Source organism: Ursus maritimus, unplaced genomic scaffold (assembly GCF_017311325.1).
Source record: "Ursus maritimus isolate PB19 unplaced genomic scaffold, ASM1731132v1 scaffold_6, whole genome shotgun sequence".
Taxonomy (NCBI): Eukaryota; Metazoa; Chordata; class Mammalia; order Carnivora; family Ursidae; genus Ursus; species Ursus maritimus.
Window position 1 is genome coordinate 75,538,119 of NW_024426774.1, and position 17,123 is coordinate 75,555,241.

A 17,123-nucleotide genomic window follows, 5' to 3' on the forward strand; every position below is an offset into this window, starting at 1 on the left:
ACAAGCCAGAAGAAAGAAAACCATAATGATAAAGGCAATGTGGCAAACACCCTATAACTCCCAGCACCCCTTTAGCTTGAACTCAAAAGTTCACATCAGGCCACCCCAATGCCCCCTCCACCAGCTTTCTGCCCTCCAGCACCACCCCCAATCCCTGTTGTTCTGACAGCTCAAGTCCAAGGAAGAGAAAACTTATTCTTCAAATCTAGACCAGAGGGGCCTCTTCGTGGATTCTCCCTGACTTAAAAGGGGACTGAACCTCCAGCCCCTTCTGTAGTTCACAGCACTCATCAGTGTGATCTGGGCACTTACAGAATCCAAGGGAGTCCTGTGTCTAATGAAGGCTTCCTGGGGCGGCTGCCCCACTCCCTCTCTCTGAACCCTAACTGTAACCACAGGCTTCTTCCTAGCTTATGGCAGAATTTCATCATTAGGGGCGCCTGGGTGGCACAGCGGTTAAGCGCCTGCCTTCGGCTCAGGGCGTGATCCCGGCATTATGGGATCGAGCCCCACATCAGGCTCCTCTGCTGGGAGCCTGCTCTTCCTCTCCCACTCCCCCTGCTTGTGTTCCCTCTCTCGCTGGCTGTCTCTATCTCTGTCAAATAAATAAATAAAATCTTAAAAAAAAAAAAAAAAAAGAATTTCATCATTAGTTGCAGCTTATATTGAAAAATTAGACAAAACTTCATTCACATGAAGAATGAGAACAGATCTTTATATAGTATTTTAAAGGTTCTAATCCATACCTGCACAAGGCAAAGAAAAATATCTGTAACCTGATTGCATAACCTGAGCACATAATTACGTACGAAAACCTTAGTGTTCATCCCTACAGACCTGCCAATTCCACAACACCCTCCAAGGCCATGTTCAGATCCCTGTGGTATTCTTTCTCAGCCCTTGTACCTTTTTTCACAATGCCCACCAATGCTGTCAACAAGACTTGTTTATAAGATGACTGCCTAACATTCCCCTCCTTTCCAAGACAGCGAGCTTGGTAGGGTGAGCTCTGCACCAGTTATGTCCCTTGCTCTCCTACCAGCACCTGGGACAGTGCCTGGAGCAAGGAACTGAACACAACACAGGAACAAGACAGCTGACAAAATGAGAGAGGCTTCTACAGATGACTGATAGAGGTACCAAGAGAATTAGAAGCGGTAAATCATCCAGTTTCAGAAACGGGTCTACTTTTACAATCTGCTTTAAGACTGGGGAAATCCTCCAGGAAACTGATACCTGACTTTGTAAAAAGTAAATAATCCTTATCATGACCCTTCTCAATGGAAATTGAAGGAGAACTGAAGGAAACTATATTTTCTTTACAAAGTAACATGACTTTGAAAAGATTAAAAACAGAGGTAAATTTGGCCCAAGTGATGGTATTTCAGTGAGGCCAAATCTCTGTGTGCTTCTCCTATGCTTTTTCCAGTGCCTGTGGCTATCTGGTACCGTCACCAGTCCTGGAGAAAGCTGACTGTACCTTTGCCTGTGTGGCTACATCTGAGATTCCTAGGGTGAGTGATGACAATTACAACTAAGTAACTTTTAAGAAAGTTAAAAGCTGATGATCACAGATCCACAAATGCAGTTTATGCTGTTTAAAAGCAAATCAAGGGCACCTGGGTGGATCAGTTGGTTAAGCGTCTACCTTCAGCTCAGGTCATGGTCTTGGGGTCCTGGGATCAAGTCCCACGTTGGGCTTTCTGATCAGTGGGGCGTCTGCTTCTCCCTCTCACTCTTCCTCTGTGCTCTCCCTCTCAAATAAAGAAATAAAATCTTTAAAAAGATAAAACCAAACCAAAATGAATCTGAATACCAATGTTCATATGCCAAATCATCTGAAAATCCTAGAACCATTCCAAAAAGACTGCAGTCTTTTGCTTTTTAATGTCCTGCAAATGGGAGAACACACAGAGAGAATTCAGAGTCTTGGAGCTAGTGTTTCTTCCTGGATGCATGCAAAAACTGACAAATATAAAATTCAACAACAGCTGAAGATGTCAATATCCTACTCTCAAAAACTGATAGAGCTAAGCAGAATATCAATAAGGATATAAAAGATTTGAAGAACAACACTAACCAACTAGACCTAATAGAAATCTATAGAACACTCCACCCAACGGAATGAACGGTCTTCTCAAGTGCACATGAGAGATTCTACAGGATAGACCACAACTAGGCTGCGAAACAAGCCCAGATAGATTTAAAAGGCTTGAAATTACAGAAAGTATGTTTTCTGACAACCAGGGAATGAAATTAGAAATAAATAAGAGAAGGAGATTTGGGAAAGTCACAAATATGTGGAAATTAAATAATACGCTCCCAATAACCAATGAAATGGCTATATTAATGTCAAAAAACCCCCCAGATTTTAAGAGAAAACTGTTACCAGAGATAAATAGAGTATTTCTGTAATGATAAATTTGGTAAATGCATCAGGAAGATAGAAGCATTATAAACAGGGGCGCCTGGGTAGCGCAGTCGTTAAAGCGTCTGCCTTCGGCTCAGGGCGTGATCCCGGCGTTCCAGGATCGAGTCCCACATTGGGCTCTTCTGCTGGGAGCCTGCTTCTTCCTCTCCCACTCCCCCTGCTTGTGTTCCCTCTCTCGCTGGCTGTCTCTGTCAAATAAATAAATAAATAAAATCTTTAAAAAAAAAAAAAAAGAAGCGTTATAAACAGGTTTGTACCTAAAACCACAGCCTCAGTATACATGAAACAAAAATTGATAAAACGGAGAGAGACAATTCAATAATAATTGTAGCAACTTCAATAATTGGGGACCTCACTTTCAAAAATGGATAGAACAAATGGGCAGAAACTCAACAATGATGTAAAGGACTTGAGCAAGTGTATAAATCAATTACAATATATTTATACATACATCACTCCATTCAGCAACAAAATACATAGTTGCCTTACCTGCATATAGAGCATTACCCATGATACCATATGGTAGGCCATAAAACAAAACTCAATAAATTTAAAGTGAATTCAAATAAAACACATTCTTCAACCACAATAGAAGTTAGAAATCAAAAGTAGAAAGAATTTGGGGAAATTTACAAATATGCAGAAATTATGCAATGCATTGCTAAATAACCAATCAGGTCAAAGAAGAAATAACAGACAATATTATAACATACTTTGAGATGAATAAAAACAAAAACACAACACACCAAGACTAGTGAGATACAACTAAAACACTCCCTAAAGGAATTTATACCTATAAACACCTACATAAAAAAGCTCTTAAACCAATATCATAACTTACCACCATATGAAATTAGAAAAAGAAGAACAAACTAAACTGAAAGAAAACAGAAGAAAGAACATAATAAGTATTAGAGCAAAAATTAATGGAATATAGAATAGGAAAACATTTTGAAAATCAATGAAACAAAAGTTGATTCTTTAAAAAAAAAAAGACCAACGAAGTTGATAGACCTTCAGCTAAACCTAATAAAAAGAGAGAAGATTCAAATTACTAAAACCAAAAATGAAAGAGCATCACTACTGATCTTACAGAAATAAGAAGGATAATAAAGGAATATTATGAATAGTTATATTCCCAAAAAAAGATAACTTGGATGAAATGGACAAATTCCTAGAAAGATCAAAACCACTGAATTTGAATCAATAAGAAATAGAAAATCTGACTACACTTACAATAACAAAAGGGACTGAATTAGTCACTTAAAATTTCCCACAAAGAAAAGCACAGGCCCAGATATCTTTACTGTTGCATTCTATCAAACACTTACGGAAGAATTAATAGCAAACTTTCCCTTTCCAAACTGTTCTCCAAAAAAACAACTCATTCTATGAGGCCAGTATTATCCTGAAAGCCAAACCAGACAAAGACATCACAATAGAGGAAAACTATAGACCAATGTCACTTATGAATAGGAACACAAAAATTGTCAAGACAATACTAGCTAATCAAACCCAGCAAATACAAAAGTGGGATTAATGCAAGGAATGTGGGTTGGTTCAATATATGAAAATCAATTAATTTAATGGCTGGTTCTTGGCACAGAGACAGCCTACAGCAATTGAAAAAATAAAAACAAACCCCAGCAAATCCTGAAGAAGGGGGAGAATCTGATTTCCAGAGTTAACCACGTTATTAGATTCAAATGTCCAGTTTTGAATCTATCCCTAAAAAAAGACCCAAGGCAGATCTACAGGACAAAGACTTTAAAACAAGTGTCTTAAAGATGCTCAAAGAACTAAAGAAAGATGTGGAGAAAGTCAATAAAGCAATGTATGAACAAAATGGAAAAGTCAATAAAGGAGAAAACCTAAAAAGAAACAAAAATAAATTCTGGAGCCGAGAAGAACAATAACTGAAATGAAAGAGTCACTAGGATTCAAAGGCAGATTTCAGCAGGCAAAATAAAGAATCAGAAAACTTGAAGACAGGTCAATGGAAATTACTGAGTCTGAGGAACAGAAAGAGAAAGGATTGAAGTAAAGTGAACAAAGCATAATGGCACCACCATGTAGACAAACCTATGCTTTGTGGGAGTCCCAGAAGGAGAAAAGAGAGAGAGAAAGAAACAGAGAGAATATCCGAAGAAACAGCGACTCCAAAGTTCCCAAATTTGATGACAGACATGGACATAAACATCCAAGGAGTCAATGAACTCCAAACAGGATGAACTCAAAAATACTCACACTGGGATACATTATAATCAGACTGTTGAAGGCCGAAGACAAAAAGACTTATGGAAGCAGCAAGAGAGAAGCAAGTCATCACATACAAGAGATCCTCAATAAAGCAGATTTCTCTCAGAAAGTCTAGCAGGCAGAAGGTAGTGGGCTGATAAAGTCAATGTGCTAAAAGGAAAAAATGTGAACCAAGAACCTTATACGTGGCAAAACTGCCCTTCAAAAGAGAAAGATAAATGAAGATCTCTCCAGATAAACAAAACCTGAGTTCATTACCACTAGATCTGCCCTGCAAGAAATATTTGTTCAAGGGTGTCCTGCAGGTTGGACAAAAAGCACTAGACAGTAATTTGAAGCCCTATGAAGAAATATCTTAGTAAAGGTAAACACATGGGCACATGGGTTTATAACTCCACTTTTGTTTTCTACATGATTTAAGAGACAAATACCTTTTTTTTTTTTTGGCAGATACAGGTTTTTTTGTTTTGTTTTGTTTTTTAATGATTGATCTATGTAATTGCTGAGGCCACTATGTACAGACAAAAGAGGGGGAGCTTTAGTTCTTGACCTCTTCCTCCTTGGACAGAGTCATGATAATTTCCTCTTTCCTGGCCTGGAGCCACTATTCAAGGCACTCATGTGCTTTCTTACTCTTATACCGCAGGCCTCAGCCTGGTCGGCCAGAAGCGTCTTGTGAGCCTTGTCTGACTGTAGCTTATGGATGTATTCCATGAGAATCTGCTTGTTTTTCAACATGTTACCTTCACTTTGAAGTACAGGCTGTGATACACATGGTGGTCAACCTTCCTAGATTCACAGTATCTCCTATGCAGCCATCACAGAATTCTCATCCTCCTCATCCAGGCAACCTTCTTGGTCATCTGAATGCTAGCAGGAGTCTTTCACTCCCCTGTGCCCACATGCCTGCCCTTCTGGCGGGGCCAAAGTGCTTTTCTGCCATGGAGTCCAGGAATGGAGAGTCACAGGCTCCCAGAGGATCAGCCCGTCTTTGATCAACTTCTGGATCTGTTGATGGGAGTTGGCACTGGCAATTACATTGGTCTCATTGAGATCCAACGAGACCTTCTTTCTGCCATAATGGAGGACACCGGAGGCAAGCCTCTTCCAAAGCCTGAGCGTACTTAGGGCAGTGGCCACAGTGGTGGAAAGAATGAACTCCAGTCTAATACATTTTTTTATTATTTCTATTTTTTGAAGACAATTAATCTACTTCTTTATTTAAATTCTTTTTAAGTAGGCTTCCACACCCAGTATGGGGCTTGAACTCACAACCCTGAGATCAAAAGTTGCATGCTCTACTGACTGAGTCAGCCACGTGCCTCAATATTTTTTTGTTTTTTTTTTTTTAAGATTTTATTTATTTGAGAGAGAAAGAGACAGCATGCACACAAGCAGAGGGAGAGGCAGAGGGAGAGAGAAAGGGAAAAGTAAACTCTCCATGGAGCAGGGAGCCTGATGTGGGGCTCAATCCCAGGTCCCTGGGATCATGACCTAAGCTTAAGGCAGACACTTAACCAAGTGAGCCATGCAGGTGCCCCACACTAATACGTTTTTAAAAAAGCAATTAGTAGTCTAAAATCTCGTAGTGTTGTAGCTTTGGTTTGTAATTCTTTATTTTGTTTTCTGCATTATATAAGAGACTGCTGTATTTTTTTTTTTATTGAGACTGTTGTATTTTAAAAAATTATTAGTTTATGTTTCTGGACACACAATGCATAAAGATGTTATTCTGTGACATCAACAACCGAAACATATAGAGACAGACAGGGGAGTGGGGTTTTGTATGTTACTGAAGTTAAGATGGTATAAATCTAAAGTAAAGTGTTATAACTTTAGGATGTTAAATGTTATTCCCATGGGAACCACAAAGAATATAGCTATGGAATATGTACAAAAGGAAAGGAGAAAGGAACTGAAACGTTTCACTACCAAAAAATCAACTAAACACAAAAGAATACAGTTATGCATGGATAAAAAATCTGTAAGATATAGAAAAAAATAGCAAAATGACAGAAGAAAGTTTTTCCTTGTCATCCTTAAAAGGAAGGCAATTCTGCAATATGTTACAACATGGATGAAACTTGAGGACATTTTGCTAAGTGAGAAAAGCCAATCACAAGAAGACAAATGCTGTATGATTCCACTAGTCAGAAGAGTCAAAATCAGAGAGACAGAGAGTAGAATGGTGGTTTCTAGGGGCTTGGGAGAGCTATAATGGGGAGTGACTGTTTAATGGGAACAGACTTCCTGTTTTGCAAGATGGAAAGCATTCGGAAGATGGATGGTGGGGATGGCTGCGTGAGAGTATGAACGTACTCAATCCCACTGAACTGCACACTCAAAAATGGTTAAGGCGATAAATTTGCTGTTGTATTTTATAACAAAAAAAGAAAAAGAGTGCACACAGAAACTTGTTCACCAATGTTCACAGCATCATTATTTATAATAACCAAAAAGTAGAAATAAGCCAAATGTTCATCAACTGATGAACAAATTAAAAAAATGTGGTATATACATATAATGGAATATTATTCAGCCATAGAAAGGAATGAAGTACTGATTCATGCTACAGTATGGATCAACCTTGAACACTATGCTGGTGAAAGAAGCCGACCCAAAAGACCACCACCTCTGTGAAATATCCAGAATAGGCAAATCCCTAGAGATGGAAAGTAGATTAGTGTTTGCCTAGGGCTGGGGAGTGGGGTGCTGGAGGAAGAGAAGTGGAGGGGAAGTGACTGCTAATGGGCATGACGTTTCTTTTGGATGAGATGAGTATGTTCTAAAATTAGATTATGTTCATAGTTGCACAACTCTATAAATATTCTAAAGCCTGTTGACAGCACACTTTAAACAGGTGAAGTTTATGGTATATAAATTATATGTCAACAAAGCTCCTCGATTAAAAAAAAAAGTGTTACCAGAAAAAAAAAAAAAAAGGTGAGATAAAGAGCTTTTTGGAACAGAATATGTGATACAATTTGTCTCCAGCAACCCCACACTAAAACAAATACTGAAGGCAGAAGGATATGATCTCAGATGGAAGCTTGGAGATGTGTGTAGGAACCAAGAGCAATATACATGCGGATAAATCTGAGTATGGACAAGAGGGGTGGGCAGTCTGGATTTCAGCCAGAGGCCCTGTGCACAGATGGCACAAATGTGTGCCCTGGCCCTGCTCTCTCTTCGCACAACGTTCTATTTCTTTCCAGCCCAGGGCCTTTGCAGATGCTGTTCCCTCTGCTTGAACATGCTCTTCCCTGCCCTCATACCCTACTTTTTTCTTATTAACTCCTACTTATCCTCAATTCTGTTTCCTCGAGAAGACTGATGTGCCCCTGCAGGATGACCCAGGACCTCCCACAATGCATCTCCTGTTCGCAGCACTTGCCAATTTTAATCATTATCTGTGTTTGCATGACTCTCTGATCCAGTTCTGCTCTATAGATTTAAGCCTGCTTACATTCCCTATACATTTAATCAATTTTTCCTTTTCTTGGGGAAAAAGACGAAAATAAACTGTGACTTAACTATTGTTCTCTAGTGAGTCACACCAGGATCTGCCTGTACCTTTTTTAGAAAAATAAGTTTCACGTTACTGAGGCAAATGGAATGTGTAATGCTCGCAAAGTTCCTGTGAGAAATCTCTCTTCAAAAATTGTGGCAGCTCAGTGATTCATGATAGATATTATTATCCTCCAGCGCAGAGGACCTGACCACTGCACCCACCCCAGAGTGACAGAGGTGTCAAGGCTGGACTCATCACAGCCATTTCTCTGACACCTAGATGTGTGTGTGAAAAACCTTTTCTATCTACCTGTCAGAAAGGACGGGAGGCGGGTAGGAGAGAAAGGGATAGATCCACTTTGACATTTGGGAAAAAAGAAAGCCAAGAAGTTTTATGAGCAAAGGGCTGAAACCAGAGAACTCAGATACTGAGTCACAGTGCTGTGAGTGGAGCAGGAGGGGAGAGTAAAGGAACACACTGGGTGGTCAGTTTTTGAAGTTTCCAGTATCCTGTAATTGTTTATCTTATGAAACACTAAAATTCGGCTTGGCCTAGAGAAGCAAGTCATCCCATATCAAAGCTTGAAGACTAACTCCTTGAGGATAAGGAACGTGCACCAGCAGGGTACCGCCACACAGCAGGTGCTCAATAAACACTGCTGAATGGATGACTGACTGAATGAACGAATGAATGAACCAGAGCCACTTATAACACTTGCTAGACGAAAGAATCACCTCCTGATAAAAATGAGACAGCATCAACTACCCAGTCAATTCCCAAGGCCACCTAACACTCCACTTCGCTAAACTATGTCACACTCCTTCAGTCTGAGCTCTGCTTGTCCATGGTCTTCCTTGAGATATCACTTGGGCACAACGATGCAGAGCTGAAGTTCAGTGGCCTTCAGGAGTGAAGGAATATGGACGCAGAGGACGTCCCTGCTCCAGATGCCTTGTCCTCATCCTCGGGCTTCCCTTTGGCTATGGGCTGGGCAGGAACAGCGAGGAATTCTGGAAAGAATGAGGCATTGGGCCACAGTTCACTGGGCTGTTTCTTTGCAAAGAAACGATGAGTTTCTTTGCAAAGAAACGACGAGTTTCATTCAAACTCCGTCACCCACAAGCTAAACAGCACAGTTTATAAGTCTATAAACAAGTATCTCGTCTTAGATAACCTATGCCATTTTCTGAAATTTACATAACAGTTTGTTTCATTGTATTCTGAATCCTCGAAAATGGGCAAACTGAGAAGCTACTTAGCTGGGAATGCATATGGTGCTGTGTACATATGGAGACACGCACACATGAGCCTGTGCTCACACACGAAGCCTAAGCCTCCATGACTCATCCTCAATAAAACTTCAGTCTCACACTGCGTGCAGGACAGCTCTCACGGGAGGAACCTGTTCTTACACATCCAGAAGTGGATGTCTGCTTATGAGATTTGAAGAACACTAGTTTAGACATTCTCGGGTTATTAAAGTGAAAAGAATTCTATTAGAGACTTCTACAAAACTATCATTTCAAAAATAGGTAAGCATAAGAACCTCAAACTTTGTAACCTTCATGTGGATATCGTATTTGCACAATTCTTGGGAAAACAGAATATAAATTCACTCTAATGCCTGGGGTGTCTTGCCAAGATGCTGTGTAACTCAGAAGCTTTCATCTTGGAGGGAGAGCTGTCCCTTGTGCAGGTGGCTACACACACATCTGGCAAATGGGACACTGGAACCCAGGGCACAGGGAAGCTTTCCCAGGGCTGGGTCATGTTTAACTTCATCAGTTTGCTGAGACAATAAACTCCCCATTTTTTAAAAAAAGATTTTATTTATTTGAGAGAAACAGAGAAAGAGAGAGACAGAGGGAGAGAGAGAGAACACCCACGAGGTGCACGAGCAGGGGGAAGAGCAGCAGAGGAGAAGCAGACTCCCCGCTAAGCAGAGAGCCCGATGTGGGGCTCGATCCCAGGACCCAGAGATCATGACCCGAGCGATGTCAGACACGTAACTGACTGAGCCACCCAGGCGCCCCAATAAACTCCCTCCTTCAGTGGACATATACCAAAAATAATGACGCAAGGAAGTTCTTCCAGCTTAATTTATCTAGGATGTTACATGAGTGATTGGCATTTCTGCAGCGCGGCAGATGCAGAGCTGAGATTTTTTCTGTGTTTGGTAGGAAGTCATGCTCCAAGGGCTATTAATAAGGAGACATAACACCACCCCTCATTCTGGCCCACTCAAAATAGGCAGGCTCAGACACTGAGGTTGAATAATTATCAGTAAAAAGGTTTTATGAAACAAGAACAATGATGAGGACTTCCATGCACAGGGCTTTACACAGCACAAAGGCCTGGGTTCACAAGGAATGCTAAACTGCTGGGTTACTGTCCCTTGGTAACAAAAGAAGAGAGTGTGGCTCAGTGGGGTGGACCCTCTGCCCCCAAGTCCCTGAGCGTCCGCCACATTGTCAAGATGTGTGCTGCCAAAGGGGCACCATCTACATTCCAAGACCATCCAACCAGCCCAAGTGATGTGACAATCGCCTGGACCGACAGATGCTGCCTTACTGAGAAATCTCCATCCGGTGGATAAGACAGACGCCTCGCTTATCCTGAGCAAATGAAGCTGTCAGGCCAGTGCTCTGCTTGCTCTGTGATGCACTGAGAGCCACACAGCTTCAGAAATGCGGCCAGTGGCAGCAGGGCAGCCCCACAGCCCAGTCTGCCCGCTGAGACAAGCCCCTGCTGCTGAGTCTCGAAGGACAGGAATAATACTAGTGGTCTTTCCCTCTGGCCTCTGCTATCTTCCCACCACCCAAAGTGTATAGACGGTGCCACGTGGATCCAAGTTTCAGGTGTGACACAGAAAGAGTAAAATGCTCTGTTTTCCGGACCCTCCACTCCTATCCCTTCCTTTCATTCCCCCCTCCACTTCCCCTCCCTGCTCCCCTCTCTCGGTATATGCATGTGCCACAGAGAAAAACAGTCCACACAATCCGAGGAGATAAATTAATGTCTGTAATGAAGGAGGTCATCAACATACTAGAAAACATGACAACAGATGCTGAAGGTCTGTCCTTTTGCCCCGGGAGAATGGCAGTGTGGCACCCCCGACCACACCCCGCAATCTCTCTGTGCTCTGGCCTGAGGCACTGCTAAAAGGAAGCCACCCTCTGGCTGCTGAGTAAGTCTCCCGCACTTTCATCCTGCTGGAAGCCAGCTGCAGGCAGAGGAGAGGGGCCTCGCCTGTCCCATCCCCACATCCCGCGGTGGTTGAGGGCCCTTGGGATGCCACTGGGTGCTGATCCAGAGCCGTCTTCCGTCTCCCCAAGCAGCCTCCCTGGGCCGGGCCACACCCCCACCTCCCCAGCCACAAGGCAGTGGGGTCTCTGCCAACTGCAGCCACTGCTGAGGCCCTGCGAGCCCCCAGGCAGGTGTGAAACACACAGCAGCAAAAGCTAAGAAACATATGCACCTGCTTCTTTCTCTCCAAGCCGGGAAGGCCTGACATGGCAGGAAGCTGGTCTGGAGCCGGCACCTGCCTCCCTCTAAGTGTAGTCGCTGCTAAATTGCTGAGGATGAAAAATCACAAACTGGGGCTTTGTTTCACTGGGCTCACCAGAGAGGCGGGCAGAGGGCAACGACGGGCTAAGGCTGCGTTTTCCATCTGGATAGGGGCTGGTCCCAGGAAGAAATGAGATCCAATGCCAAAAAAACCCCAAGCGGATTCTGAGTCTAACACAGCCAAGTCCTATGCCTCCTTCTCGTTCCAGCACCAGGAACACTCGGCACGGCCTGCCCTCCTTCAAGTGTGCCCGCTACCTGCAGAGCGAGGGGCCACTGCTGGGGACACATTCGTCTCTGCCACGGGACATGGGCTCCTTAGCTTTGGCTTTCTTGTCCTTTTTCTTAAAGACCCATCATGTTATCCCAGGTCCGTGATAGGTTTTGCGGTCTGTATTCCTGGGACCTTCCAAATGCCTGTGATAGTGGGGCACCTGCTCATCCCCTCCCCGCGGCAGTGACAGGATTCCCAGCACCCCCTGCTAGAGACCACACCTGGAAGGTGCACAGACCATACCACTGGAGAAAGCACCAATTGCATCCTGCTTGGCGAGGCTCCCCAGCCTCTCCCAGCACAATGCCACCCTCCCTGGTGATGTCTTCTCTGATATCTGCAGCTGAGCCACTTAGGAGTGATAGACCCTGCAGCCCAGCTTCACAACGCCACCTGCCTCAAGTTCGTCCAGCGTCTAAGGGCTGCTTAACCAGGACAGTCAGCAGTTTCCAGGCAACGTCTGGAGGGTTGGCAGAATACTCTAGATGACAAGTGTGATTCTGTATTATCACTGAAACCAAGGAGCAAGCGGGCAGCAGGGGGTGGAGGTGACTTCTGAAGATGGTTCTAAGAAAGTCCTAGCTTGCTTTTCTGTTTTTCAAAATGCATCTGTATAAAGTTCTAGTCAGATGGTTCATAATTTAAACAATAAAGCATGAGCCGTGTATGTGATGGCGAGAAAAGAAAGCAGTCAGTTTAGAGAACTTGGGAAACAATCGCCAAGAGCTTTGAAGGTTTTTATATATACTTGCCTTTGTGCACTTTAGAGGCTGAAGGCCCCCTGCCTCGATGCTGGCAGGAGGAGTCAGCTGCTAAGGGTTCAGCCTTCTTCCGGAAGAGAGACAACAGGCTGGCAGGATCCCATAGGCGGTTCAGGGGCCCATGTGATAGAGTGAACTACTGAAGGGTCAGGGACGGCCTCAAGGCTGATGTCTCTGAGGTCCCAGCTAGCAGCACTCCCCCAGAGGCACGAGCTGGTCAAACCCAGCATGACCCCCAGCAGCAACCCACTCCTGCTCGAGGCCGGCCTCCACCAGCTACACGGAGCTCTGAGCCCACGCCGCTGCCACCTGCTACGGCCTGCCCTATCTCAGGGTCATGGTGTTGGATGTCCCAGGGACCAAGAGGTACACTGAGGGGCAGGAGAGGAAGATGCACTCCAGGCCGCTCTCACAGGCACCTCTGTACCACCTCCCAGTGTGTGCTCCATGGCACGGTTTGGACATCTTAAACCTCTGCTCAATTTCAAGAAAAATGTTCAGGAATTTCCTTTCTTAGATGCTCTCTTTGCCCTTCTTTGCAGTGCCCAAGCCATACAACCCTTGGGACATGGGAGAACCAAACCGAAAGGCCAGTAACACCCCTGGTACATTGCTATTACAACGGAGTCTATAAACCCCAACAGAAAATCTTTTATGCAAGGAAATCAAAGGGATTTGTGTCAGGGCCCTGGACTCATTTTATTCAGAGGGAAGAGAATAAAGCAGGTCCCAGGTCCCAGATGGCTTATACCTTCTTCCATTGAATGCTCACAAACCTCTCTGAATGAAACAGCACATCTCATCTTTTTGCAGGTGAGAAAAAGGATCAGAGAAGTTAAGCAACCAGTCCAAGGTCACTAAACCAGAAAGCGGAAAATCTGACCCCCAGATCAAAGCCTGTACCTCACCCAAGTGTGAGCTCTTCCCCCTGAGAGCAACCGCCTCTTAAGAAGTGCAGGCCAAGGGTTCGAGTTCTGGTCACGTTACCTCCTCTCTGGGCTGACAACCTGGCAGCGCGCATCCACAGCCCTCAACAGCTTTTCTGACCCACTAACTGCACTTCTGGGAATCTGCCGTCCGGAGCTCATCAAATACCCTGGGAGCAGGGCACAGCAGCACCCGGGGACGTTCCAAAGGCTCGGCAGCCGGAGACTGGTTACGGTGTTGGGACGCTGCCGTATGAGGGAATGCTAGGTAGTCCCCCCAAATCGCGGTACACGAAAATACTGACTGACACGGAGAATGCCCACAGTAGGCTGCAGCGGGGGAAAAGTGGCCGAGAGCAGGGCTTCCACACGCGGCTCTGCGGACCCGCCATCTGAAGGCCTCCTAGCACGGATTCTGCTTAAGGAAGTCTGCGGTGCGGCCGGCGAGTCTTGTACTTCCACCATGTCCCCAGGTGATGCCAGTGATGCTGTCCACGGACCCTCCTCGGACGAGCACTGTGCTATCAAATTGTGTGTGCAGCAAAACCCATTATTTTTTCAAGTCTCTGCGTGCGTAAGAGGAATACAGGCAGGACCACAAAGGCATGTGACCTGCAGTTATTTCTGGGTCACGTAATTGTATGTATTTTAAGCTTTCCTTTTGTGCTTTTCTAGGTTTTGCAATTTTTCTGATGGAACCTGTATTTTGTTCATAACTAGGAGAAGCTCCAATAGTTTCTTTTGAAGACAAGGCAGGAGGCTGTAAGGAGACCCAGACTCGGGGCCTTCCTTCCGTGAGGCTGGGTCTCTGGATGTGGCAGCCCGTGGAGGAGGGGCAGGGGCTGGGGCAGCTTGTGGGCACAAGTGCCTGCCCAGGGCCGGGCACACTGCGGGATCTCAGCTGCTAGAACCCTGAGCTCGTTTGTGACAGGCCGTTTCTGTCCTTCCCAAGGTACTCTCACACTTGTTCCCCGCGTCTCCACGCCATTTCTGTGTCCGAGCTGGAGGACAACTACCACTGTGGATGGAGCCTGCGGAGCGCAGCACAGCAAGGAAGGCAAGGCTCTCGGCCAAGGCTGCCAGGCGCGTCCATGCGGGCTGACCCGCAGGGAGCTTGTCATGGGACCACTGCCTCTCACGTTCCTCTGGCAGGCCCCTCCCATAGGGACGACCACACTGTGCTCTGCCCTCCCCTCTGGACAGCCCTGGAACAGGGATGCAGAACTGGGGTCCCTGAGGGCCTGCCAGGAAGCCGGCTGGGGAAGACCCCACGTGACCTATGCCACTGAGCCTCTCTGTGCCTCTGGAGCTGCCCTCATGCCCTCTTGGGATGTTAGAGACTTCACAGTGTGCTTTTCCTCAAGTACGATTTTGAACATTCGGGCTGTTTAAACATCAGTAGAAAAGATGTGTTCACTATCAATAAATTCTTTGCAGCCACAGAAGCAGTCAAACCAAACAATTAAGAACCCCAAAGCTTGACAGAGCATTTAAATTACTTAGAGTAGCCGTTTACAAGGGTCAGAAATGAGTTCAGTAACTCCAAGATCGCCCCTTGCTGTGTGCTGTCCAGAGGTAGCCTTTACGAAGTGGTAAGTGTGACGTTTGTGTCTGTTACTTGCTTACTAACCCAAAGTGACATTATAAAGAACCCAAGAGCCATCAATTACACTGATTTTAACCAAAACCAAAATGAAAACCCCCAAAACACCACCACTCCAGAAAGCGTAGCTGTAGGTCATGTTGCCACACTGGCAGTTTTTTCGCAGTTGCTTCCGGTTGAACACAACTCTGTGGAAACTGCAAAATGACACCCGAGGGCAGGACCCTCGCTGAGAATCAGGAGGCATTCTGCACAGGCTGCTGGCAGAAGTCCCCCCGCCTCGGGCCACTTGGGGCTGGTCACCCTCTGCATGTCCTGGCCCATCCTCCCAACTCCCAGGGATGCAAGTAAAAGTCCCTCCGCTCTGCCGAGGAAGGTCCCTGCTCTCTCTGACAGAGGGAAGAGGGGGAAAGCCCCAGCCAAGAGGGACAACGCAGCAAAGAACGGAGCGAGCCCAGGAGAGTGAGCTGCTACCCACTCATGCTGTCAGACGGAAGGCCCTGGGCCAACCTCACTTAAGGACACTGTGGCCTAAGAATTAACACACAGACACAGATGATTCAATGTGGGGCAGGAAGAATCGCCAGGAGCACCACACTGTAAAGGATTAGGAGAATGGGCTTTGGCTGTGCTGATGGAAGGAAAGAGGCGCAAGTATCTTCATTTATAAAAAATGTTTTAAAGTAGACATAGCAGGAACCAGGTAGCCAAGGAAATGACCCACTTGCCCCTGGTAGGCTTGCACTTTGGAGAGCCGGTTAGGTAGTGGCTGCAGCCGCCAAGGATTTGCCCTCAGGCGCAAGCATGGCACCTTTTGTCACCACACAAATGTGGCCTGCTGGCCTGTTCACTTGCCTCCAGGTCAGTTCTCAGATTTTCCATCAGCCAGCTTGATCCTGGGTTAAGCCACGAGCCCCAAAACTAGCTTCCTGTTTTTGAGAGCGAAAGCCAGAATGCTCCAGGGATCTCTCCGAATTGGAGACCATTCAGGATTGGAGTTAGATGCGAAGATTTGAGGAAAGTAAAATTACTGAAAACAAATCCTAGTTCTGGACTTGTTTGCCTTTGTTTTCTTGAATTGTGTAAGGATATGGCTAATCTTATTTTAATGCCTTTACTGGTCTAAAATAGCCTTGTTAGCTTAGCTATTAAAACAGTATTGACTTAGTTTTTAAGTTAACTTAAAAAAACAGCTGATTTAGACAACCAGCACAAATGCACTGCACAGCACAAATCTGTTAAATTACTTTTCACAGTTTTCCCATTCTGTTACAAGCTGCTGACGTTCCTTACTGAACACGGCGTCGGCCCGGACACCGAGCTCAGGAAGGGCCAGGCTACGTGGGATGCGGCTTTGTGTCCCCAGCGCTGAGGGCTGTGTCAGAGTCCAATGCATGGTTACTGACTTACATGAATGCCTTGGAAGCCTCATTTTTAAAGTGATCATGAACCACAGTTTCTGCTTTTTGAACTACTTCGTTTTTACCATCACAAGGAGAGAGAAGGGGGAACGGCAACACGGGCCACACTCGTGGCCACTCTACCACCGCTTGCCCTTGGCGCACGTCAATAATCAAGCACAGCATCATTCTCAGCACTGCTCCCCACAGAGGACTCCAGGAAGCTACTGCCAGTTGCTCGGGGCAGCCGCACCGCGGGCAGGAATGGCGGTACATGTACAGAACGCTTCGAGCCTTGGCTCAACCGCTACCTAGCTACTAACTGGCTGAATGACTTGGAATGAATCATTTCCCTCCCTGGGCCTCAGTCTCCATTATGACAGGAGTGGTT

The 17,123-nt window shown here is 45.3% G+C and overlaps 1 pseudogene; it reads right to left on the reverse strand.

Moving 5' to 3' along the window:
- Positions 1-4,940: 4,940 nt before the first annotated feature.
- On the reverse strand, positions 4,941-16,728 carry LOC103671749 (annotated as a pseudogene).
- Between the last annotated feature and the right edge of the window lie 395 nt (positions 16,729-17,123).